Source organism: Mus caroli, unplaced genomic scaffold, assembly GCF_978045245.1.
Source record: "Mus caroli unplaced genomic scaffold, Mus_caroli_1 scaffold_1, whole genome shotgun sequence".
NCBI classification, from domain to species: Eukaryota; Metazoa; Chordata; class Mammalia; order Rodentia; family Muridae; genus Mus; species Mus caroli.
The window spans coordinates 97,793,689-97,818,736 of record NW_028227256.1 but is presented as its reverse complement, the minus strand read 5'-3'; the positions used below and the strand labels follow the sequence as shown (position 1 = coordinate 97,818,736).

The 25,048-nt window shown below is 37.7% G+C and overlaps 1 long non-coding RNA gene across 1 annotated transcript; it reads right to left on the bottom strand.

Moving 5' to 3' along the window:
* Window positions 1-583: 583 nt before the first annotated feature.
* LOC110289433 (uncharacterized) lies at window positions 584-13,128 on the bottom strand. Its single transcript, XR_002377349.2, has 3 exons — window positions 13,038-13,128; window positions 12,480-12,652; window positions 584-667 (listed from the first exon to the last, which is right to left on the bottom strand). It is a non-coding gene; the product is annotated as an uncharacterized LOC110289433 (long non-coding RNA).
* Between the last annotated feature and the right edge of the window lie 11,920 nt (window positions 13,129-25,048).

Genomic DNA, 25,048 nt, shown 5'->3' with positions numbered 1-25,048 from the left:
TTAACATGATACAAATCATCTCATATAATTATTGTTTTATGTAATTTTTATACTTTCAGAGAGGGACCTTGTTAACTTGGAAACCCTCTGAGGATTTTCAGTATCATTTAATTCCTAGGTTTTGAAAATTCTCTAGATTCTTTTTTTATTCCTTGATGGAGTGTGTCAGTGTAGAAGAAATAGACCACACACACACACACACACACACACACACAAACCACAGGACCAACAAAGGGCTTGTTTTCTTAAGTCAGTGGGGCTTCAGATCAGTTTGATATAAAGCAAATTTACCTTTCTTCTGTCTTCTCCCCATGTTTCTCCTTCCATTCGACTTAACCTCCTGACCTTAAAGCAACAGGTGGCTCTTACCACATGAGGAGGTGGTAAGATGCAAGGAGAAAGACCACTTTTCCAAATCATGGTCAAATTAAAGCAAGCTTTCTTCTTGTACATGACAGAGCTGAATGGATGGCTATATTTCTCTATGACAGGCTTCATAAGGACTTCTCTGATCTTTTCTCAGAATCCCTTTGTAGGACAAAACCATGGGGTGAAAATACGGCCAGCAAGTACAGTTATAGAAGCAAGACCAGGCAATTCATTAAATCTTTGTGAAACACTTGTTACTGAACATTATACAATTCCTGGGATGGGGTGTCATCAATCTCTGTGAAACAAAAACACAAAGTTTTACAGTTATTAGAATTTTTTATTAGGTATTTTCTTCATTTACATTTCCAGTGCTATCCCAAAAGTCCCCCATACCCTCTCCATTACTCCCCTACCACGCACTCCCACTTCTTGGCCCTGGTGTTCCCCTGTACTGAGGCATATAAAGTTTGCATGACCAATGGGCCTCTCTTTCCTCTGATGGTCAACTAGGCCATCTTCTGATACATATGCAGCTAGAGACAAGAGCTCTGTGGGGTACTGGTTAGTACATATTGTTGTTCCACCTATAGGGTTGTAGATCCCTTTAGCTCCTTGGGTACTTTCTCTAGCTCCTCCATTGGGGGCCCTGTGATCCATCCAATAGCTGATTGTGAGCATCCAATTCTGTGTTTGCTAGGATCCGGCATAGTCTCACAAGAGACAGCTATATCAGGGTCCTTTCAGCAAATTCTTGCTAATGTATGCAATGGTGTCAGTGTTTGGAGGCTGATTATGGGATGGATCCCCAGATATAGCAGTCTCTAGATGGTCCATTCTTTAATCGCAGCTCCAAATTTTGTCTCTGTAACTCCTTCCATAGGTGTTTTGTACCAAATTCTAAGAAGGGGCAAAGTGTCCACACTTTAGTCTTCGTTCTTCTTGAGTTTCATGTGTTTCACAAATTGTATCTTATATCTGGGGTATTCTAAGTATCTGGGCTAATATCCACTTATCAGTGAGTACATATGATGAGTTCTTTTGGGATTGGGTTACCTCACTCAGGATGATGCCCTCCAGGTCCATCCATTTGCCTAGGAATTTCATAAATTCATTCTTCTTAATATCTGAGTAGTACTCCATTGTGTAAATATACCACATTTTCTTTATCCATTCCTCTGTTGAGGGACATCTGTGTTTTTTCCAGCTTCTGGCTCTTATAAATAAGGCTGCTATGACCATAGTGGAAGATGTGTCCTTCTTACCAGTTGGAACATCTTCTGGATAAATGCCCAGGAGAGGTATTGCAGGATCCTCTGGTAGTACTATGTCCAATTTTCTGAGGAACCACCAAACTGATTTCCAGAGTGGTTGTACAAGCTTGCAATCCCACCAACAATGGAGGAGTGTTCCTCCTTCTCCACATCCTCACTAGCATCTGCTGTCACCTAAATTTTTGATCTTAGCTATTCTGACTGGTGTGAGGTGGAATCTCAGGGTTGTTTTGATTTGCATTTCCCTGATATTTAAGGATGCTGAACCTTTTTTCAGGTGCATCTCAGCCATTCGGTATTACTCAGGTGAGAATTCTTTGTTTAGCTCTGAGCCCCATTTTTTAATGGGGTTATTTGTCTATCTGGAGTCTACCTTCTTCAGTTCTTTATATATATTGGATATTAGTCCCCTATCTGATTTAGAATAGGTAAAGATTCTTTCTGAATCTGTTGGTGGCCTTTTTGACTTATTGATGGTGTCTTTTGCCTTACAGAAGGTTTGCAATTTTATGAGGTCCCATTTGTCAATTCTCAATCTTACAGCACAAGCCATTGCTGTTCTATTCAGGAATTTTTCTCCTGTGCCCATGTCTTCGAGGTTTTTCCCCACTTTCTCCTCTATAATTTTCACTGTCTCTGGTTTTATGTGGAGTTTCTTGATCCACTTAGATTTGACATTAGTAAACAGAGTCAGTGAAGTAGGTGGATATAAAATTAACTCAAAAAAGTGAATGGCCTTTCTCTACACAAAGGATCAACAGGCTGAGAAAGAAATTAGGAAATCAACACCCTTCTCAATAGGCACAAATAATATAAAATACCTTGGCATGACTCTAACTAAGGATGTGAAAGATCTGTATGATAAAAACTTCAAGTTTCTGAAGAAAGAAATTAAAGAAGATCTCAGAAAATGGAAAGATCTCCCATGCTCATGGATTGGCAGGATCAATATAGTAAAAATGGCTATCTTGCCAAAAGCAATCTACAGATTCAATGCAATCCCCATCAAAATTCCAACTCAATTCTTCAAAGAATTAGAAAGGGCAATCTGCATATTCATATGGAATAACAAAAAACCTAGGATATCAAAAACTCTTTTCAAGGATAAAAGAACCTCTGGTGGAATCACCATGCCTGACCTAAAGCTTTACTGCAGATCAATTGTGATAAAAACTGCATGGTACTGGTATAGTGACAGACAAGTAGACCAATGGAATAGAATTGAAGACCCAGAAATGAACCCACACATCTATAGTCACTTGATCTTTGACAGGGGAGCTAAACCCATCCAGTGGAAAAAAGACAGCATTTTCAACAAATGGTGCTGGCACAACCGGCAGTTAACATGTAGAAGAATGCTAATTGATCCATTCCTATCTCCCAGTTATTAGAAATTTAATTTAGTTATAGATTCAAAATAGATGTCAGGAATAAAACAGAGTTTGGCTGCTCTTTAGGACCCTTTTCTTGGACTCTGAGAAAATAATCATGAGTCTTCGAGATCATTATCCAAATTAAGACAGAATATAAGTTATCTATATATTCTTTACCTTTTAATATTTGATCTCAAGGTATGACAGATAGGTAAGAAGCATCAATGAAAGAATGAGTTTATTTCTGCTTACATTTTCAGGAATTCATTGAATCACTGTGGCAAAATCATAGAATAAGATACATGAACATTCATTAAAAATAAGAAAAAAATTGTTGTTTTTTGTTTTTGAGTTTGTTTATATAGTGGATAACATTGATGGATTTCCATGTATTGAAATATTCCTGCATCACTGAAATGAAGCCTACTAGGTTATGATGAATGACCGTCTTGATGTATTCTTAGATTCAGTTTGTAAGAATTTTGTTGAGTATTTTTGCATAAATATTCATAAGGGTAATTGGTCTGGTGTTCTCTTTCTTTATTAGGTCTTTGTGTGGTTTAGGTATCAGAGTAACTAAATGCTGAAAGAGCATTAAAAAAATCCAACACCCCTTCATGATAAAAGTAATGGAGTGCCAGGACAGCCAGGGCTACACAGAAAAACCCTGTCTCGAAAAACCAAAAAAAAAAAAAAAAAAAAAAAAAAAAGTAATGGAAAGATCAGGAATTCAAGGCTGATAACTAAACATAGTAAAACAATATCCATCAAACCAGAAGCCAACATTAACTAATTGGAGAGAAACTTGAATCAATCCCACTAAAATCAGGGCCTAGACAAGGCTGCCCTCTCTCTCCCTATCTATTCAATATAATACTCAAAGTTCTAGGTAGAGCAATTAGACAACAAAAGGATGTAAAGGCATACAAATTGGAAAGGAAGGAGTAAAACATCACTATTTGCAGTTGATATGACAGTATACTTTGACCCCCAAAACTTCTACCAGATAACTCCTAAACCTGATAAACAACTTCATGGAAGTATCTGGATATAAAGTTACCTCAAACAAACCATTGGCCTTCCTCTACTCAAAGAATATACAGGCTGAGAAAGAAATTAGGGAAATGACATTCTTCACAGTAGTCACAAATTATATAAAATATCTTGGTGTGACTCTAACTAAACAAGTGCAACATTTGTGGGACAAGAACTTCAAGTCTCTAAAGAAAGAAAGCAAAGAAGATCTCAGAAGATGGAAAGATAACTCATGCTCATGGATTGGCAGGATTAATATAGTGAAAAATGGCCATGTTGTTGAACGCAATCTAAAGATTCAATGCAATCCCAATCAAAATTCCAACTCAATTATTCATTGACTTAGAAATAAATTTGCAAATTCATTTGGAATAACAAAAATTCTAGGATAGTGAAAACTATTCTCAACAATAAAAGAACTTCTTGTGGAATCACCATTTCTGACCTCAAGCTGTACTACAGAGCAGTTGTAAGAAAATATGCATGGTATTGTTATAGTGACAGGCAGGTAGATCAGTGGAATAGAATTGAAAACCCAGAAATGACCTCACACACCTATAGTCACTTGATCTTTGACAAAGGCGCTCAAACCATTCAGTTGAAAAAAGACACCATTTTTAAGAAATGGTGCTGGCTCAACTGGTGGTTAGCATGTAGAAGAATGCAATTTGATCGATTCTAATATCCTTACACAAAGTGGATCAAGGACCTCCACATAAAAACAGATACACTAAACAAGTAGAAAAGAAAGTGGTGAAGAGCTTCAAACACATGGGCATGGGGGAAATTTTCCTGAACAGAACACCAATAGCTTATGCCCTATGATCAAGAATTGACAAATGGGACCTCATAAAATTGCAAAGCTTCTGTAAGACAAAGGACACTGTCAATAGGAGAAAATGGCAACAAACAGATTGGGGAAAGATCTTTACTAACCCTACATCTGATACAGGGCTAATGTCCAAAATATAAAATGAACTCAAGTAGTTAGAATCTAGAGAATCAAATAATCCTATTTAAAAATGGGGTACAAAGCAAATCAAAAAATTCTCAACTGAGGAATACCAAAGGGCTGAGAAGCACCTGAAAAAAATGTTCAACAGCCTTAGTCATCAGGGAAGTGCAACAACCCTGAAGGTCTACCTCACACCAGTAAGAATGGCTAAGATCAAAACCTCAGGTGACAGCAGATGATGGTAAGGATGTGGAAAAAGAGGAACACTCATTGCTGGTGGAACTGCAAGCTGTTACAACCTATCCAGAAGTCAGTTTGTGGCTTCCTCAGAAAACTGGATATCCTACTGCCTGAGGACCCAGCAAAACCACTTCTGGGCATATACCCATAAGATGTGCCAATGTATAATAAGGAACATGCTCCACTATCTTCATAGCATCCTTATTTTGCATAGCCAGAAGCTGGAAAGAATTCAGATGTTCCTCAACAGAAGAATGGATATAGAAAATGTGATACATTTACACAATAGAGTGTTACTAAGCTATTAAATACAATGAATTTATGAAATTCTTATGCAAATGGATAGAACTAGAACATATCATCCTGAGTAAGGTAACCCAATCTCACACACACACACACACACACACACACACACACAACACACATTATATGCAATCACTGATAAATGGATATTAGCCTAGTAGTTTGGAATACCCAAGACACAATTCAGAAACCACATGAAGCTAAGGAACAAGGAAGACCAAAGTCTGAATACTTGGGTCCTTCTTATAAGGGGAAACAAAATATTCATGGGAGGAGTTATAGACACTAAGTGTGAAGCAGAGGCTGAAGGAAAGGTCATCCAGAGACTGCTGTGCCTGGGAATCCATCCCATATACAGTCACCAAACCTAGACACTATTTTGGATGCCAACAAGTATTTGCTGACAGGAGCCTGATAGGTAGCTGTCTTCTGAGAGGTTCTACCAATGCCTGACAAATACAGAGGTAGATGCTCTCAGCCAATGATTGGACCAAATATAGGGTCCCCAAAGGATCAACTAGATAATGGACACAAGGTGCCAAAGGGGTTTGAAGCCCCATAGGAGGAACAACAATATCAACCAACTGTACCCCCGAGCTGCCAGGGACTAAACCACCAACCAAAGAGTAATCTTGGAGGGCTCCATGGCTACAGCTGCATATGTTATAGAGGATGGCCTTGCTGGTCATCAATGGTACAATAGGCCCTTGGTCCTGTGAGGGCTAAATGCACCAGTTTATGGTAACAGGAGGACCAGGAAGTGGGAGTGGGTGGGTTAGTGAGCAGGGGAAGGGGGGAGGGATAGGGAATTTTCAGAGGGGAAACCAGGAAAAGGGATAACATATAAAATGGAAATAAAGAAAATATCTAATAAAAAAGAAGAAAGAAAGAAGAGGGTATATAGAAAGTAGAAATAGGTTGTATAATCTCAATTCCCATTTCCTTCTTACTTCATCTAGCAACATTTAACTTCCTCAGGGTTCTTCAAACTTACCCAACAAACAGCCCTATCTGTGGGCCATGTATTCAATCACAAGCCTTATGTGGAGCCATTTACATTCAAACCCTAACACTCTGTCTCAAGAATCCTGTTCTAGAGCCGCCTTTTTGGGCCCCAGACATCCGGTCACTTTCCCAGCCAGAGGATAGGTGACTGCTCGGCCCAGGAGCACTTTGCCTGAACATCAGCAGAAGACATCTTGGTTCCGGAACTCTGCCAAGAGTATTCTGCACAGGTGAGAGTGTGGAATACAGAAGCTAATAGCTTAGGGGAAAGGTCCTGTTTTCGGCCTTCATCTTCGGCCAGGAGGGAGGTACGAACTCCAGATATCTGTGCACCTTCACTGTAAGAGGAGAGCTTGCCTGCAGAGAGTGCTCTGATCATGGAAACTCAGAGGAGAGAGCTAGTCTCCCAGGTCTGCTGATAGAGGCTAACAGAATCACCTGAGAAACAAGCTCTAACCAGAGACAACTGAATCAACTAACTCCAAAGGTTACCAGATGTCAAAAGGTAAACATAAGAAACTTACTAACAGAAACCAAGACCATCACCAGAACCCAGCACTCCCACCTGCCCAGTCCAGGGTGCCCCAATACACCCTAAAAGCTAGACCCGGATTTAAAAGCATATCTCATGATGATAGTAGAGGACATTAAGAAGGACTTTAATAACTCACTCAAAGAAATACAGGAGAACACTGCTAAACAGGCAGAAGATCTTAAAGAGGAAGCACAAAAATCCCTTAAAGAATTACAGGAAAACATGACCAAACAGGTGATGGAAATGAATAACACAATCCAAGGCCTAAAAAGGAAAGTAGACACAATAAAGAAAACCCAATGTGAGGCAACGCTGGAGATAGAAACCATAGGAAAGAAATCTGCAACCATAGAAGCGAGCATCAGCAACAGAATACAGGAGATGGAAGAGAGAATCTCAGGTGCAGAAGATTCCATAGAGAACATTGGCACAAAAATCAAAGAAAATACAAAATCCAAAAAGATCCTAACTCAAAACATCCAGGACACAATGAGAAGACCAAACTTATGGATAATAGTAGATGAGAATGAAGATTTTCAACTCAAAGGGCCAGCAAATATCTTCAACAAAATTATAGAAGAAAACTTCCCAAACCTAAAGAAAGTGATGCCCATGAACATACAAGAAGCCTACAGAATGCCAAATAGACTGGACCAGAAAAGAAATTCCTCCCAACACATAATAATCAGAACAACAAATGCACTAAAGAAAGATAGAATATTAAAAGCAGTAAGGGAAAAGGGTCAAGTAACATATAAAGGCAGGCCTATCAGAATTACACCAGATTTTTCACCAGAGACTATGAAAGCAAGAAGAGCTTGGGCAGATGTTACACAGACACTATGAGAACACAAATGCCAACCCAGGATACTATACCCAGCCAAACTTTCAATTACCTTAGATGGAGAAACAAAAGTATTCCAGGACAAAACCAAATTCACACATTATCTTTCCATGAATCCAGCCCTTCAAAGGATAATAACAGAAAAAAAAAAAAAGAAAAAACAATACAGGACGGAAACCACATCCTAGAAAAAGCAAGAAGGTAATCCCCCAACAAACCTAAAAGAAGATAGCCACAAGAACAGAATGCCAAATTTAACAACAAAAATAATAGGGAGCAACCATTACTTTTCCTTAATATCTCTTAATATCAATGGACTCAACTCCCCAATAAAAAGACATAGACTAACAGACTGGCTACACAAAAATGACCCAACATTTTGCTGCTTACAGGTAACTCATTTCAGGGAAAAAGACACTACCTCAGAATAAAAGTCTTGAAAACAATTTTCCAAGCAAATGGTCTGAAGAAACAAGCTGGAATAGCCATTCTAATATCTAATAAAATAGACTTCCAACCCAAGGTCATCAAAAAAGACAAGGAGGAGCACTTCATCCTCACCAAAGGTAAAATCTTCCAAGAGGAACACTCAATTCTGAATATCTATGCTCCAAATACAAGGGCAGCCACATTCATTGAAGAAACTTATTAAAGCTCAAAGCACACATTGCACCTCACACAATAATAGTGGGGGACTTCAACACACCACTTTTCCCAATGGACAGATCATGGAAACAGAAACTAAACAGGGACACAGTGAAACAAATAGAAGTTATGAAACAAAAGGATCTAACAGATATCTACAGAACATTTTATCCTAAAGCAAAAGAATATACCTTCTTCTAAGCACCTCATGGTACCTTCTCCATAATTGACCACATAATTGGACACAAAACAAGCCTCAACAGATACAAAAATATTGAAATTGTCCCATGCATCCTATCAGATCACCATTGACTAAGGCTTATCTTCAAAAACAAAATAAATAATAGAAAGCCAACATTCACTTGGAAACTGAGCAACACTCTTCTCAATGATACCTTGGTCAAGGAAGGAATAAAGAAAGAAATTAAGGACATTTTGAAGCTTAATGAAAATGAAGCCACAACATACCCAAACTTATGGAACATAATGAAAGCATTTCTAAGAGGAAAACTCATAGCTCTGAGTGCCTCCAAAAAGAAACTAGAGAGAGCACACATTAGCAGCTTGACAACACACCTAAAAGCTCTAGAGCAAAAGAAAGAAAATTCACCCAAGAGGAGTAGACTGCTGGAAATAATCAAACTCAGGTGCGAAATCAGCCAAGTGGAAACAAGAAGAACTATTCAAAGAATCAACCAAAACGAAGAGCTGGTTCTTTGAGAAAATCAACAAAATAGATAAATCCTTAGCCAGACTCACTAGAGGGCACAGGGAAAACATCCTAATTAACAAAATCAGAAATGAAAAGGGAGACATAACGACAGATCCCGAAGAAATCCAAAACACCATCAGATCCTTCTACAAAGGCTATACTCAACAAAACTGGAGGACCTGGATGAAATGGACAAGTTTCCAGACAAATACCAGGTACCAAAGTTAAATCAAGAGCAGATTAGTGATCTAAAAAGTCCTATATCCCCTAAAGAAATAGAATCAGTCCTTAATAGTCTCCCAACCAAAAAAAGCTCAGTACCAGATGGGTTTAGTACAGAGTTCGATCCGACCTTCAAAGAAGATCTGATCCCAGTTCTTCACAAATAATTCCACAAAATAGAAACTGAAGGTACTCTACCCAACTCATTCTATGAAGCCACAATTACTCTGATACCTAAACCACAAGAAGACCCAAGAAATATAAAGAATTTCAGACTAATTTCTCTTATGAATATTGATGCAAAAATACTCAATAAATAAATAAATAATGCATACCTGCTGCCTTTCTTATCAACAGAGTTATATGGAGAAGTGCTACATGCTATACCAAAGATACTTGCTAGACAAATGCATATGACCTGCCCAAGATAACATAAAATCCCAGTTGTCTGATCACTTCCTTCAGCTTGTCTTTGCCTTGCTGTCAAGTCCTATAACTATTTGATTTTAAATATAAAATGGGAATGTGTGGTAGGTCAACAGGAGAATAACAGCCAGAGTTAGATGGACTGTGAAAGAATAGCTAGGATCATGGACCAGCAAATGGCCTCATGAAATACCAAATAACAGAGTATTTCCCCAGTTAAAACATGGATTTGGCAGACGGCTTGTAAAATGTTAGCTTGCCAAGCTTGGTTGCATGCACTTGTAATGCCAGTACTGGGTATGTGAGGACAGAGATCTCTGAAGCTCCCTTGCCAACCTAGAGTACTTTTTAAGTTACAGTTTATTAAAAGAACATATGTCAAAACTAACACTAGGCATTGCCTGAAGAGTGGCAAGTAACGTGCCTTCTGCCTGCCTGTCTGTGTGTGTGTGTGTGTGTGTGTGTGTGTAAGAGAGAGAATCATCAACTTCAAATTAAAGTGACTTCTAAATTTCATGTTAAATAAGGAGACTAACTTTTTCAAAGTTTATTTCCAAATTACAGTTGATTTTCTTCAAGTGAACATAAATAGCTTCAGTTAGTGTCAACTGACCCACTTCTTCACTTATATTTAGAGACTAAATAATGTCCTTCCAGTAGAAATTTCCTCTGACTTATTAAGTCATCTGATCAAGCTAGTGTCAACTGCATCAGAAAAGCTGGCTCATTAGTACTGTGACAATGCTTGTGTGGGAATACATATCATCCCATTTTACTTTGCTGTTTGACATGGTTTTTTTACTCTCTAACATGTAATCTACTAAGAGAAGCTAATTCTATGCTCACCCCTCTCACTTGGAAGTGAAATGATTGCTTATTAGCTTATCATGAATTCATGAGCACTCTAAAATTTTGTGTGTATGTTTATTATATGATGATAATAAACTAACACTCATTCTTGAGGTGAAATCTAATGTGGGGTACCTGCCTCATATTTTCACTAAGTATTAGGCAATGAACACAGAAGATGACGGTCCTCCAACACCCTATAAGCAACTGAGGAACAGTAAGGTCACATCCCCATGAGAACAAAGAGGCAAGGAAGTTTCTGGAAAAAGAACATCTATGAAGCTAAATGAAAATATTGTGTACTGGGCTAGGGGAATGGCTCAGGGGGTCTTTGCACATGTCACATATTTGTGAAAAACATAGTTATAAGACTCACATAAAGCAGGTTTTAGTGCTGACCATCAGTAATGGCTGAATTCTACAGTGGGTTGCAAGGATGTGGAAAGAAAAGAATCCACAGAATTCCATGGACTACCTAGCCTATTGTAGACAATACAAGAAACTTGAGATACTGTCTCAAATTCAACAATGAGGGCCAAATCCCTGTTCAGCAATGTCTGTGTCACATTAACATATAGGAATGGATGTATGTACATCATAAACCCAAAAAGTTAAAAATGTAAAATAGAGGATTTCTTCTGAGAGAAAACCCCCAAACTGTCAACTTCCTTGACTGAATCAAGAGAATAGACATGTTTTCTTAAGCTTATGCAGTACTTTTTATAAAAATGAATTTGTTGCCCAAAATTAAAAATTGGCAGGTTGCACATAAAGATGCAATCTATACCCTTTACTTTTGAAAAAGGAAGAGGATTCAACTGTGTTCCATATGGCTTCTATTGGACAGAGCACAGGCAACATGAACCACCAATGCTCCACAACCTATTTTTCTCAGCTCACCAACTAAACCCTTATGTATTGTGTTCCCAGCTAGGTTTTCTATGTTCTAACTGCACCTGTTTTATCAGTAAACAATCCAACACTGAGAAATATTCTAGAACAAGTGGTCTTCAACTAAGACACAATATGGAATCACCACTTGACACTATGTTTCCTGTTGTGCTTGCATATTCTGACAAAGCAAAGAGAGATAAAGGATTGTTCTGGATCACACTACAGATTGCAGTCCAGTATGACAAAGAAATCTCAGTAACAGGATTCTGAGTGGTTGATTTTATGGCAGCCTCTGTCAAAAAGACGAGATCTGAAGAATGCTAGTGATAAATTTCCTGACTTTTTCCTTCAGTCTGGAACCCAGGTTTAAAGAATGGTGCTTTCCACACTCAAAGTGAGTTTTTCAACCTTAACCATCTTAATCAAGAGAAGCCTTCACAGACATTCTTATAAGATAAGCCAATCTAGATAGTTCCTCACAGGTAAAGATAGAAAGTGGTCTCTTAAATGGCTCTAAATTTTGTAATGTGGATAAGCAACACTGACAGTCATAGGCATTAAATATATGTATGCCTAGGCTGTACCACAGAAAAAGATGGATGGCACTCAAATGTGAACTCGTTTTGAAGTTCTTCAGGATATGACAAAGCACATCTAAATCTGGAAACAATAGTAACTGGGTTCTTCTGAGAATCCTGAAGTGGACTCAGATAGTCAATAAGCAGCAAGAGAAAAAGAAAGGTAGATGGGAAGGTACACAGAGGAAGGGAAACATAAAACAGTTACCACAAAAGTTACCAGTGCTTTTTACTGTGAGATAGCAGCTGTACATGCTTCCTCTTCCTTACATCAAGCCATGTGTCCTGCACCTATCCATGGCAGAGTGGACAGTCCAGAATGTTATGACAGTGTAGCTCTTCCTCTCCCGTGCAGCTGTGAGAATACCTTGAGGTATAACTGTACTTTGTACCCTGAGATTTGCAAATGGAGAATGAAGGATTATCCTGCCTCTTCTGCAAACTTAAAGGAATAAGAAACTCACTTGGTTTTGGGGTCTGGGAGGGAACTAGGGTACCAAGAAGCCTCCACCTCTTCTTTCAGGATTCCACAAAGCCCTTTCAGGGTTCTACTGGTCAGAATGTTCTTTATTTCCCAATATCCTTAAAAATAAGGGAGACATTCCATCTATACGCAATGGCTATTCCTCTAACAAAGCCTCCTTTTCAGGTCAGCAAATGTGCTTTCTCTTTCAGGTTGTGATGTAACTCTCCTAACAAATTACATCTGAAGATTCATCTCAGCTTCCTTTCTATGAAACCCCTACTCTTTCATTTCTATTTTTAAAGACTCACTTACCTTTATTTTACCTGTCAACTTGTTTTGACTGTATAGATAGACGCAAGGCAAATTATGCAGTGCCCACAGAGATGCCAGATGAGGGCATCACATCAACTGTAACTTGGGTAAAAAAAAAAAAAAAAAAAAAAGTTATGAGTTGCCGGGCAGGGATTAGGAACTGAACCTGCATAATTTGAATAGCAGCATAGGCTCCTAACTACATCCCTGTTCCTGTCCACTGCTATTTATCATAATTACATGATAGAACTAGAAAGCTAAATATCAGTTAACATTCTAGCAATGCCACCAGCTATTGTGATTTGCTGTCAGTTCCTAAGGGTTTTTATGATAGATACCTATATCCTGGTTTGTCTGAAAACAATGCAAATTTAAACATCATAGATTTAGAGCATTTGCAATAGCTGAAAATGTTCAACTGGGCTGTGGACATTTAATTGTCTGTGAAATGAGCAAACAGGTGCCCTGGATGCAGTTGATCAGAAAATTTAACTAGATTTAACTTTTGCACTGTGCTTCAATTTGTCCTTCATCTTTCTTTAGCTTTTTAGTTCTCATGAAAATTTGTCACATCTCCAAAATTAGAGGACTTGTTTGTAATTGGCAAGCTCTCTGCTATCATTTAATTTTCAACCTATATTTTAAGTGCCAACCAGCTGCTTATTTTCATCTTGCTGCTGCTCTGGCTCAGGAAAATAGTAAGGAAGTTGGCACCTGGCAGATTATCAAAAGTTTAGAGGGTGGCTAAAAAGTCCTTCTGGAATATGTTGTCTTTGTCTCTATGTTTTATGTGACTTCATTTCTAAACTTAACATATAAGAATGTAATTTGGAATGTGTTTTTTATGTTGCAAGACAGGTTCTCTGTATGTAGCATTAAAATCAGGTTAACCTGGACCTTGTGATCCTCCTTCCAACTGCAATTTTCAGAAAGCTAAGATTACTACAACCAGTTATAAGTTCTTTCCATAAACATTTTTATTTCAAGTCTTAATACTTTGTCATGTCTCAAATAGTTATTTCTTAATATTCTTAATAATTTTACTTTTATTGAATAATCAAATGCCTATTCCTTCTGTGCATAATTTCTTTTACATTTATCTCTAGACTATGGCTCCTTTGGAAGAAGTGTCCAATGTTAGTTCCACACCCTCATCACACTTCCACAACAGCAGAAACATTGCAACCCTGCCAAAGGAAGCACTAGCCAGTAAGATCACAGAAGAAAAAAAGTAATAATTAGTTGTGTCTGAGGCTCTGTTGGTAGGGTTTGGCTGGTATGAAGGAGGCCTGGGGTTCCATCCCTAGCACCAAGTATATTTGAGTATTGACTTTCTTGGTAACCGCATCAATAGCACCCCCTTCCATTTCACTGCTTCCTTTTCTGCACATATCCTTTACCTTAACATCATGGCCACCTTCCCAACTGCACCTGTTCTACAACTGTACCTTTTTCTCCTAATACTGGAGAAGAAGTATTTTGAAATAATTCACTCAAGAAAGTTAAAATCTCCATGTTTGCTAAGGCAATTAAGAGAATAGTGAGTCCAAGAGCAGACTCCAACCTGGGAAAGACTCTTGGTGCTGAGACAAAAAGGGCAGGCATTTTACAGAAAAATCTTTCCAATCACCTCATGGGCAGTCCATGGGGTTTCTGCCATATCACCTTCCATCTTATGAAGCATAGCCATTTCCCCAGAGGAGCAAATTTTATATATATATATATAATTTTCCTGCAAACAGAATATATATATATATATTCTGTTTGCAGGAAAATGTGGCTCAAAATTTAATCAGGTAACTAGCCCTTTTCTAAGTAATTTCAGTCTTTCCTGTGCACATTCACTGTCCGTTGACACATTCCCCTTCATACTGATTGCTTCAATTCTGATGACATATTTAGTCACACACAGCCTACTTTTACTTTTACCCCATGTTGCCTGAGACTTGTCCTTGAATACCACACACACACACACACACACACACACACACACACACGCCTACTCTTTCCCAATAGGGAGTCTATGAAAGACCAAAATGGAATTTACTTACAGGAAATGGGAAGAGGAGCTCTGTGCAGAAACATGGACGAGCCAAACATACCTGCATGACTGAAAGCCCATCCCAGCCAGGGTGTTGACTCATTAAAGTTTTATTCTGGAGCTCTCTGCATGACAGGAAGGCAGTTAAAACTGTTGGAAGCAAGTCCTCTTGGCAGTTCCACTGGCCATAGCTTCTCCAGTACCCAAGTTGTATGTTGCTTTTGCAATCCTCAGGATAGACCTCATGTGATTCTTGCCAATTTCATCTTTCTAAGGCCTGTTAAGTTTATTTACTTTTTGAGTCTCATGAGCCTCCAGCCCCTTTCCTGGAGAGAAAGTTTCCCCTGCCAAAAATAGTACCTGAATAGTACCAGGATCAGCCTGTGGATCTTCATTATGATTCTCAAATCTCCAGCTTATTCACAGGTCATTGTAGATGTTCCCTTTATGCATTTAGTCGGTATGTAATCCAACCAATGGACACTGAAGCCTGTGAACCATTTGTTACATTCTAGGGCTCTCTCTCTCTCTCTCTCTCTCTCTCTCTCTCTCTCTCTCATCAGCTACATTTTGGACCTGAGGTATAAAAATTCAATAGCAAGCACTTGATTTAATGACTTTAAATAAGAGTCCTTAGGGACTTGTGTCTCTTTGATCAACCTTAATTTATAATAACAGAACCAGCTAAAGCTTATTTTTGTGGACATCATTTAAAGAGAAAATCACCCACTTTACCTGTTGTCCAGCTCTGTTTTATTGGAATTTACAATCCTAATAAGCCTGTAAAAAGACATACAAACCAAACATTTTATTTATAAGTCTTATAATGCCTAGATTTGGTTGACTTGGGTTATTCTAACTTATTTTGACTTACAAACCCCTTGCTCCTTGCCATGTGGTTCTGGTCCAAGAAAGCTACCTTCTCCTCTCAGTCTCTCTGTCTCTCTGTCTCTCTGTCTCTGTCCCTGTCTCTCTCTCTGTCTCTCTGTCTCTCTCTCTCTGTCTCTCTCTCTCTCTGTCTCTGTCTCTCTCTCTCCTTACCAGTAACCCATCCCCCCCCCCTTCCAGTCACACATGTCTCCATCTACTGCCCAATACCAGGCTTTTATTGACCTTTGATTGACTGTTGATTGATACAGGGGAGCACTGTTGTTTAACTCAGGAGCAGGTTCACATGGCATCACTTGAGTTAGTGATGGTCTGCCCATTAGTGGGAACCACATCTTTAGGAACCAGTATTTAACATTAAAATACAAGCAGCATTAGACCAACACACAACAGCTACTAGCTGTATCATGTTGTGAAAGTTATAGCAGTGGCATATGCAAAAATACATGAGTTGTTTATTGGCTCTTATTCACAAACTTAACCTTTAAATCTCAATCCTAAATTATGTTCGAGTAAGCTTGACTTGCTAGCATACATAAAGTCATTGGCTCATAACAGTGGAGAGGAACGATAAATGATATAAAAGCGCATTTTAGAGGAGGCTTTTCATTTGTCAGTAAAGGTTCAGAAAACAGAACCACATACTCCAGGAGAAATGTATTAGAGCCATGCTGAAGATTCCAATAATGTATGATGTTCACTATGGGTTATTGACATGGTTATGACCAAGATGAAAGGTTTTCCATCAATATCTAATGAGTTACATTTTCTACCTTTAGTTCCCCAATAAAATTCCATATCTCAGGCCAAAAAAATAAAACCTTTCAGAAAATAATCTGTTGTAAATAAGATAACAACTTGTTCTGACAGATCTTCATCTTCCTAAGACCCATATAGACCGTTTCCAGGCCTTCTAAGCCTGGCTTGATAAAGTCTGTTTTATATAAAGGCTGTTTGTCTCTCTCCAGTGCCTGCCTACTGAATGCTATTTTATATTCAACACTCACATCCACATGTTGTCACCATTCCACTTGTCAAAGGCACAAATGGCCATAGTGAAGATCTACTGCTTTGCCTTAAGAAGAAAATGTCATGTCTTCATGAAGCTGCTGTGTGGGCTTCTGGCTGTGTAACTGTGTTCTGGTTACTTGTCATATGGAAAGCATGAGACAGGATGCTGGGCTTCTGGTCGTAAGTGGATTGTGATGAGCAGTTGTGAGGTTTTTCAGGATGTACTGCTATACTAAGGACATTTTATTCATTTCCTCATTCTTGACTTTGTGGCTCCCTATCAAAATCATTGCTATCTGTTTATTTCATGCTATGTGACAAGCCTGTGCTCAGCACTTCATAACTAAGAGGTATAACATTCCGCATGCAATATAGGGAAAACATATGGACTTTGTATCTTATACAAGTAGAGGAGCTGCTTGTTCTCAGTACTCCTTAAGTACTGCCTCCTTAAAAGGCATCTATGCTCAGCATTTCATACTCTAAAGGTTAATGCTCTATATAGGAGGGTCCTGCATCCAAGTCTCCCTAGGGAGAATAGTTCTGTGCTCAGCATTCTATACATAGGTATATAATATTTGATATAAATGGACATACCTACCTTTAAAATATTCATGATTGTGTCTGTCTATCTATCTGTATGTCATTACATGGAGCTGGAGCTTGTTAGCTGCTCAACATTGGTGATTTTGCGGAACTAAATTCTAGTCCTCTGTAAAAGCAACAGTGTTCTTAATGAATGAGCCATCTTTCCCACCTGTATCTACTTTTATTACCCCCACTTTGCAAAAGAATCAAGATCATATAATTTTCCCATGTTCCCTCTTTCTTTTATCCCTACCAACCATCTGTTTTCACAGGAACATCAAATCCTGTGCTAATAAGAAGGATCAGTCAGTAAAATCAATTGTTATGCAAGCATGGATAGTCAAATGTAAATGCCTAGCACCTATATAATTAGAGTGTGGCCAAAGTGGAGCTTATAAAGCCAAGACTATAAAACAACTGTGACAGCAAGATCCACGAGGCTTCTTGATAGGTAGCCTAGGTCCACCTTCAGGGAGTGTCCATATATTAAAGAAATATAAAAAATACTAGATACTAGACATTATACTTAGGTTATATTTCACATGTGGTCACATGATCTTGCATTCATATGTGTACATACACCATATACATTATATTCATGCAGAAATATAAAAGAATACTGACCCCTAAAATTAATGTGAATAAGCAATTTCTAACATTCTCTGCACATAAAGTTATACATTATAATATAACAATATAGCATTCCCAATTACATTTGAATTTCAGATACAATTTATTTTACATAAGAATGCTTCAAACAATATTTGAGATATATACATATAGAAGTTATTCACTGTTAATTTTAATAGTAATTTTGCATGTTGTATTTTATCTAGCAACCCTATTTATAAACCCATTATAGGTTTCTAAAACTGAGTCCCATTAGTGTTTTTACTATGCAGTTTGTACAAGATAAAATGGGATCAAAACTATTTGTTCTTTAGTATTAGTTTTGATCTGAGATGACCTTTGTAATTCTCACATCCCCACTGGGTATAACACCAAATACCTCATATGTCTCCATATAACTAGATCATTTCTTGTGTATAATAGGAGAGACCTTAACTTCTGTCTGTTGTATTATTTATAGATGTTGCTTCTAACCCAAATGGATCTTATTGTTGATCTTTGAGACCCTAAGATCTCTCCACTTTGACTCTTTGTGTGCACTGCTTGCAACATACCTTCAAAAACTACTCCATTTCATCCTCGGACCATGTGAGAAACTATTTTCAATATCTTCTTACCTTATCATAGAAAGAGTGACACCCAAAAGCTCTAGGTATTGAAGACATTAAAGTGAAGAAACTCAGTAAATGAGGAGAAATAAGTTCACTAGTATTACAGTAAGAACACAGAGGAGAGTGGGAGCAAGAAGGAACAGGCTTGGGCAGGTACATAAGTCAGTGACTTCAGGTGAGCATCAATGAGTGACAGATTAAAGCACAGACCATTCAATGCCTCTAGTTGGACTTTCTCTGAACAAAATGTATTGCAGAACTATGGGATAAGTTTGCTTTGTTTGGAATGCCAAAACAAATGCGTATGAAGGGAGAAATTTTTTGCTCTTCTTGCTCTCTACAAGTCATGAACTAAGAAGACTTTAAAAACAACCACTAACTTTTTACTTGTTGTACCTTCTGCACTATAGCTTTCCCACCTTGTTTCCAGCTCTGTGGATAATTTCCTTCTGCCTCTCCATATATGCTGACTCACTTAGATTTTTGATGATTCAATATCTTTTAAAATTAGTGAATTTTGAAACTCACTTAATATGCTTCCTGGAAGGAGCTTCAGGTTGTTCAAAACATAGTACCATGTTTACCAATTAGAATAACACTTCTTTATGAATTTGAAGTTCCCTACTGTGAACACAATTCTCCATTGTTCACCTTTCCTCTCTGGCTGAAAATAAGCCATCAATTACAGAATTCAGTAAACATAGGAAACAGTAACATGGTCTAGAAACAAAACTGGACCCTAACTGTCTGTCAACTCTCTCACCTGCCCTATGATCTACAAGGATTGATTCATCCTTTTGAAATATATTCTTATATATGGAAAAATATCCATGGAAAAGAGTCATGATAAATATTAAATAAACAATGATCTATGATTAGTTAGTGGCAGCCAGATGTTGGTTCTTTGGCTTCATCACTTGGCAATGACTCTGTATAACATTTCAAGTTAATTAAAATGAATTCCAAATACGAATAAAATAGCACCTAGAGCATTGCTTCAAAAACTATCATTAACTGTATGGAAAAAGTGTTAGACTTAGACTTATAGTCTTTGTTTGTTTGTTTGTTTGTTTGTTTGTTTGTTTTTCAAGACAGGGTTTCTCTCTATAGCCCTGGTTGTCTTGGAACTCACTTTGTAGACCAGGCTGGCCTCAAACTCTAAATCCACCTGCCTGGTCTACAAAGTGCTGGGATCAAAGGCGTGCGCCACCATGCCCAGCTTAGACTTATAGTCTTTTGTTCATATCTGAACCTATTCATATTATATACTAGGGAATCATATAATACCTATGAGCTATGACCTCTAAGATATGTGGTGTGGAAAGCTTTTTTTCTGACCATTATTTCATTAGTGATTTTGTACTACAGCCTAAAGGTAAGAAATTTACGGCTCACATAACAAATTGATTTATGTCACAACTGTTATGGGAATGTTGATTTTTGAAATAGGTAGTTTATAACAAGAAACAAAAGCCATTATATTCAATGTGGCTATGAATGAACTAAATGTTTACAAGAATTCCTTTTAAAATAGATTCTACTTTTAATTGAGTGGTGTGTGTGTGTGTGTGTGTTCGAATGAGTACCAGTGTCCATTGAGGACAGAAGGGGGCATCAGTTCTCCCAGATCTCTACAGTAATCTCTATGTCACATGAGCTACTCTTTTAATGGACTTTTCTTATTGATTATTAGGAAGTCACCCTTAACAATGAAGAATGTGCTAGGAGTCTATTCCCAAGATTAATGTGCAGTTTTAAAACTGAAAACCATGCACAAGATGTTCTTTTCTTTTTCTTTATTTACTAGAGAAAATGTTGCATATGTGACCCCACACTGTTGAAAAAAGAGCTTATACTTATGAAGGTTTAAAAAAAAACATTTTGGGAATGTGGTATAGAATATTTGAGTTGTATGCAATGATGCTGTAGCAGATGTTATTGTACTTTTGTCAATTAATGGGATTTTCTTAATCATTGTCTCAAGTGATCTTTAAGGGAAACATAGACAATCATAGACACAGGTATTGTGTTTTCTAGTTATGGAGTCATATGCCTGTAATTTGAGTTCTTGGGGAGGTAAGGCAAGAGAATTGGTCAAGAATCCAATGCTAACACGGGCTCCATAGAATTACAAGCCCAAAAATACAAGATAAGTCTCTTTCTGTCTCTGTCACCCTCCCCCTTTCCCTCCCCCTCTCCCTTCCTCTCTTTTTCTCCTCTCTCTCCCCCAGTTAGTTTGAGAAGCAATATATAAGCTATCAGCTGTGTTATCCACCTTGCTTTTGTTCAGCCACCATGTACTCCTATTCTCTAAAAGCAGAATTAACAAACTAAATGATTTATTTTCAACATTGCTTTGCTCATGATCTTTTATCACAGTAATAGACAAGTAACTAAGACAGAAGTTGGTGCTAGGAGTGGACTGTAACTGTGACAGATATGACCATGTGGTTTTGGGAAAAGTGCAGAAGGCTTTGACCTAGGACAGCTGTTGAATGCTATAATCAGTCAGTCTTGCTGAGACCCAACTCCAGAGATTTCAGATATGAGGAATATCAGCAACTCAGCAAAGGACAATTTTGTGAATATTTTGTGAAGAAATCTGGTTTATTTCTGCCCTTGTTCTAAAAGTATGCCTGAGGCAAAACTAAAAAAAAAATGAATTAATTACTTTGATGATTACTTTGATGTGGGTAACTCTAGCCAGACTAGCATTGGCCACGTTGGCAATGCTGCCCATGTCCATGTGTTTTATGGCTTTAGAGTCATAAAGGATACATAAAGGAATGGGCTGTGGAATCAATCCTCTTGTGAAGTTAAGGAGAAGCTCTAAATTTGGATATGTGGTAGGGGAGTACCTGAATGGTGTCCCTGAATGACCACTGAATAGAGTTTTGAAAATGAAACCTAGACTATGTTGGAGACCCCAATGTGTTGTCAATGGCAGAGCTGTGAAATAACTTCCTAGGAGAGATACAGACAGTGGATCAGTGTAACAGAGAGAAGTAGAACAACTTTTCTTTTAGTTTTCACTCTGAAAACATGAAGCCCAAGTCAGACATTTTGTTTTATTTAAAAAAGGGTAGAACATTTTAGATATATCCTATTAACACAAAGACTAAAACATCTGTAGAAAGCTACAAGTATTTTGATATCACACAAGGAGCTACAAGATTCACAGTGTATCCTTCTGGGCTTTTGTCTTTTTTGGTTCAATATTTCCTCACTGTGCCCATGTCCCTTCCTTTCAGAATTGTAATGCATATCTTGTGTCTTTGAATGTGGGAAAAATGTGATATGATTTTTTTTATGGATCTTACAGTTAAAATTTTGTCTTGTGTCTCAGAATGACTTTAAATTTTGGACTTTTAAACAGTATGGAAACTGTCAAAGATCATGGGAACTTTTGAAGTTGAACTAAACATATTTTACTTTATGATAGAGCCACAAGCCAGAGGTAGAGGGAGAGGATGAAGGGGGGAAAAGGTGTTTAAGCACACAGGTAGATTTACAAATTAGAGATGGAGAGAGAGACACACACAAACACACACACAAACAGGTCATACTTCGCATGATTCCCAAACAGTACCTCCATCAGGTGATCAAACATTCAAAAATACCAGCCTCCAAGGCCCGTTTCTATTTAAACCACTATATACAACTACCATTCTTCCCGTAAAATGCTGTGTCAGATGTTTTGTCACAGCAGTGAATAAAAGGACTGACTCAAAAATTTGCCCCAAGGTGTGGATATGTTTCTAAGTTAGACTTGAGCCAGATTCTTCAGGTCTTTAAAACTGTTTTGTAGAACATGTGTAACCTGGAAAAAATATAGTTTCTTATAAGCAGAACTTAATATGCAACTTAATATGAAAGTGTTTAGAAGACAAAATATTATTTAAAATATGGAATGTAATGGCTATATTCACAAATTCTTATATGAAATATTCTATAAGGTATAAAATTACACATAACTCATGCTATATTCTGGCAAAGACTCTGGCCACATTCTGCTGTAGTCATGAAAAAAAAATAGTGGGTCAATTAGCCTTGTGAAAGAAATTTCAAGGCATCATTGGATTCAAGCTGTGGCATGGTTGTTGATAGCTGCTTTTAACTTGAATATTGTAAGATTGTGATAAAAATGTAGAGTAACAAGATTTGTAAAACATGCATTCTGGTGAGAAAGGGGACTGAACACAAATCGAAAAAGTGAGTCCAGCTACAGTGACTTTTACGGAAAATATTTAGTGCTGTTAAAGGGAGACTGACTTCTGTGCTAGGAAAATGGAAAACACAGGTCTAGGAAAGACTCTCTGTCTTCAGAGTTCATCAAAGCAGGTGGGAAGTAAGTGACATCTTCCACAGAAACTTCTAAGAAAGATGTGGTGGAACTATTTCTGTTCTGTTATTTTTCAGAGTGGACCTAATATCAGCTTATCAAATAGAAATGTTAAACCACTTTTATAAATATTTGAAACGTCTACATTTGACAGAAAATTCAAGAGTATACTTAACCGATAATTGAGACAGTGCTATGCTTCTCAAAAAACATGATAAAAGCTCAAAGTTCTGTGCTCAACTTTCTCATATAGGAACAGTAAAAATATCCCAATTCTCCATATTTTAAAAACATTTATCTTTTGTGAATAGGTTAAAAGCTTAAAATATGAAATGTTATTAAAACATCTCAAATTACATCTTCATAATGTAAAACTAGTCTTGAATAAGGAATTTTAAAAACTTTTTTTTAAACTTTAGGAATTTCAGCACTTTGTCATTTATAAACTGGATCCTATATTATAAACCTACAAAGTAAAGGGAAAAATTCCAGTGTGTGACTCACTGCACATACTAAAGAAGATTTTCAGTAACTCTGTATCCTGCAGTGTGGCCCTGCATCATCTGTCCTTCATACCATTTCCTGGCAATTCTCTCTTTGTCAATGTGCACATAATCTCCTGTAGGTTGCCTAGGTTTAACTAGTGCTCTTTGCCTGGGAAAGTGTGATGATTTGTATATCCTTGGACCAGGGAGTGGCACGATCTGGAGGTGTGGCCTTGGAATAGGTGTGACCTAGTTGGAATGGGTGTGTCACAGTGGGTGTGGGTATAAAATCCTCACCCTAATTGCCTGGAAGTCAGTCTTCCACTAGCAGCCTTTGGATGAAGACATAGAACTCTCAGCTCTTCCTGGTCCATGACTGCCTGGATACTGCCATGCTCCCTCTTTGAAGATAATGGACTAAACCTCTGAACCTGTAAGCCGTCCCCAATTAAATGTTGTTTTTTATAAGACTTGCCTTGGTCATGGTGTCTGTTTACAGCAGTAAAACCTAACTAAGACAGAAAGAATGCCTTAACCTCTGCCTACTAACATCAGACACTCCCAATTCTCTTTACTGACTTTCCTGGTATGTAAAAGATAACCATTTCTTTAAATGGACCATCTTAACTTTGTGAACACAAACCCAGTGAGAGGTATTTAGAATTAAGATTTCTTTACCATTTCCAGTGAATGGACCACTTCTCAGTGATCCTCCACATTTCCCATTTTCTTTCCTTCTCATTGCAAGTTTAAGATGTGCTATGCTTATATCAGCTGTGAAAAAAATTGTGAAGATTACATTTAAGAATGGGAGAGATTTCATCTGTAATGTAATAGTAATGATTCTCTCCTTTACAGGTGTTCTCTTTTTCTTTTTTTTTAATTAGGTATTTATTTCATTTACATTTCTAATGCTATCCCAAAAGTCCCACATACACTCCCTCACCCACTCCCCCACCTACCCACTCCCACTTCTTGGCCCTGTCATTCCCCTGTACTGAGGCATATAAAGTTTGCATGATCAATGGGCCTCTCTTTCCACTGATGGCTGACTAGGCCATCTTCTGATACATATGCAGCTAGAGACACGAGCTCTGGAGGGTACTGGTGAGTTCATATCTTTACAGGTATTCTCAAATGCAATATCTGTGTATTTAAATATTGATGATATTTACAGAATTAGTTCATGAAACCTGCTCAAAGTCAGATAATACATTAAGTCTATTTTATTCTAAAGCAGTGTTGATAATTTAAAAAGGGAGATGTATTTATTTATCTCTTTGACATTTTAAGCTAAATAATTTTTTTGCTAAGTAATCTAACAAAATTGTAGTATAGGAATTCAGTATAGGAAATATTAGCCAAGTATTAAACCATCAATTGTTCTTTCCATTATTTTCCTGGTGTGTGTGTGT